At 36.5% G+C, this 3029-nt stretch overlaps 1 non-coding gene across 1 annotated transcript; it reads left to right on the forward strand.

Annotated features, from left to right (window-relative positions):
• The first annotated feature begins 2604 nt into the window (after positions 1 to 2604).
• LOC117307573 (U8 small nucleolar RNA) lies at positions 2605 to 2743 on the forward strand. The gene has a single exon (XR_004521340.1). It is a non-coding gene; the product is annotated as a U8 small nucleolar RNA (small nucleolar RNA).
• Positions 2744 to 3029: the final 286 nt, after the last annotated feature.

Below are 3029 nucleotides of genomic sequence, written 5' to 3' on the forward strand. Positions count from 1 at the left end.
TTACACTTAACCACATTTCAAGTTCTACATAGTCACGGTGTGTCTAGTGGCTACTTTGCTGGACTGTTCAGGTATAGTTCATCGCCGTGCCTAGAAGGGTGCCTCATATACCCCAAGGCATTCAGTAAAGCCTTGTTGAATGAGTGGATCCTGATAACCTCAGACGTACAACAACAGCAAAGACAACAAAACGGACGCTGTTTTATGCGTTAGACCATCTTTGCACTTGTTAGGGTGTTGGTACATGTTACTAGTGCTTGGTTAAAAAAAAGGTTACTTCAGTAGTCTAATTTAAAAGATTTATTAGATGGTTAATATATTGCAAGAAGTAACTTAGTAGTGTCAAAAATTGTTCCACAGAATGTTAGTTTCAACTCTTAATTTTAAAACAACCTGATAAAAGCAACTGGCAAATCTAGCATCAGAGAGAAAGGCTTGCTGTGGAGCATTCGGTTCTAATTCTGTCCCTGTTAGTGCTAGCTGCGTGACATTGCCAAGTTGTTTAACCTCTCTGAGCCTTGGTTTTCTCATTTGTAGAAGGAGGATTTCATCCATCACTCCTGTTTTCATAGATTAAGTGATATTACATATATATAGTCCAGTACAATGAGTGGAAAAGAATACTTAATAAATGGCAGCAATTATCATTATTATGATATATTAAAAATTGAACTTTTAAATATTAAGGTGTTTTGATCTTCATTTTAAAAAGATTAGTTTATATGTTTATGAATTTTAGTTTTTTAACATTTACTCGTTAAAATGCCCTCAGAGATCAGGATTTAAAATTTACTACATAATTGCTTGCAGATTAATCTTTCTAGTTCTCAGCATCATCATCTGTGAATTGGGATAAAAAGTAGTATCGCGCTTCCCTGGTGGCGCAGTGGTTGAGGGTCCGCCTGCCGATGCAGGGGACGTGGGTTCGTGCCCGGTCTGGGAAGATCCCACATGCTGCGGAGCGGCGAGGCCCGTGAGCCATGGCCTCTGGGCCTGCGCGTCCGGAGCCTGTGCTCCGCAACAGGAGAGGCCACAACAGTGAGAGGCCCACGTACCACAAAAAAAAAAAAAGCAAACAAACAAAAAACATTCAGTGTTTGATGTTTGTATCTTCATTACATACTAATAGTTATTTTCTTGAAATAAACTCTTAATTCTTTTTCACCTTGCTTTGATTTTTTTCATGTACTTTTATAACATTAAGGGTTAAAATTCATATTTTTGCCACCAATTAAATGCATTTAACATTATTTATCTTTTTTCTCTTGGCATATTTTTGGCTCATTTCCTTGTGTGTCTTATGAAAACTAAGATTTGGATTTAAGTTATGGGCATGAAATTCTGCCTCGTTTCTTGGCCTGCTTGTTTCAGCTTTATTCAAAACAAATTCAAAACTAAATTAGTGGTCATTAAAGACAAAATTCTACGTATTTTGTAAGAATAGTGTTCCTTTAATAGTGTGTATAATTCAGCAGTCACTGTTTAATGAAGTATTGATCTCTCAAATGGGACAGTGTGTTTAAATTTAGGTAAAACTGTCCATTTGGCTTCTAATTCTGTGATCAAGACACTGTGAACATACAAGTTTCTTTATTTAAAATTTTTATTTATTATTTTTTATTGTAGTAGAGTTGATTTACAATGGTGTGCCGATCTCTGCCGTACAGCAAAGTGATTCAGTTATACACATACACATATTTTTATATTCTCGTCCATTATGGTTTATCACAGGGTATTGAATATATTTCCTGTGCTATACAGTAGGACCTTGTTGGTTATCCATTCTAAATGTAATAGTTTGCATCTACCAACCCCAAACTCCCACTCCATCCCATTCCCTCCCCCCACCCCCTTGGCAACCACATGTCTGTTCTCTATATCTATGAGTTTGTTTCTGTTTTGTAGATAGGTTTATTTGTGCCATATTTTATGATATAAGTGATATCATATGGTATTTGTCTTTCTTTCTGACTTACTTCACTAAGTATGATAATCTCTAGTTGCATCTATGTTGCTGCAAATGGCATTATTTCCTTCTGTTTTATGGCTGAGTAGTATTCCATTGTGTGTGTGTGCGTGTGCATGTGTGTGTGTGTGTGTGTGTGTGTGTGTAGGGGTGCATGTATCTTTCTGAATTATAGTTTCATCTGGGTATATTCCCAGGAGTGGGATTGCTGGACCATATGGTAATTCTATTTTTAGTTTTCTGTGGAACCTCCATACTGTTTTCCATAGTGGCTGTACCAACTTACATTCCCACCAACCGTGTAAAAGGGTTCCCTTTTCTCCACACCCTCTCCAGCATTTGTTATTTGTAGACTTTTTTAATGATGGCCATTCTGACTGGTGTAAGGTAGTACCTCATTGTAACTTTGATTTGCATTTCTCTAATAATTAGTGATGTTGAGCATCTTTTCAGGTGCCTATTGGCCATCTGTATGTCTTCTTTGGAGAAATGTCTATTTAGGTCTTCTGCCCATTTTTCGATTGGGTTGTTTGTTTTTTTGTTGTTGAGTTGTATGAGCTGTTTGTATATTTTGGAGATTAAGCCCTTGTCTCTCGCATCATTTGCAAATATTTTCTCCCATTCTGTAGGTTGTCTTTTCATCAGGTAGGTTAATTCTTACCTGTTCTTCTTTTTGGAAGTCAGAATAGAACATGATGATTGGAGCTTGCATGACTCGTGATTAACGTCTCTGCGTAATCAGGACTTGCAAAACAAGTTTCTTAATGATCATCTAACTTTTCTCCATCAATTCAGAGGAAAGATGGGGTTTTGAAGTATTTTAAAGAAGGCATAAGTTAACTTTTTTTTTTTTTTTGATCTTTGGTATTACCAAAGTTTTTTCAAGGACAGATTAAAAGGTCAGATCACATTCTACTTTATACTTTGTTTCAATCAATAACAGTATTCTGTCAATTCTGTCTTAGAAGTATCTATCAAAAACATCCTCTCAACTCTCCCCATGGCTCCTATCTTAGTTCAGGCCTTCACCATCTCTCACTGATGGATTGAATGATTCACTTAG

Source organism: Tursiops truncatus, chromosome 12, assembly GCF_011762595.2.
Source record: "Tursiops truncatus isolate mTurTru1 chromosome 12, mTurTru1.mat.Y, whole genome shotgun sequence".
In the NCBI taxonomy this organism is placed as follows: Eukaryota; Metazoa; Chordata; class Mammalia; order Artiodactyla; family Delphinidae; genus Tursiops; species Tursiops truncatus.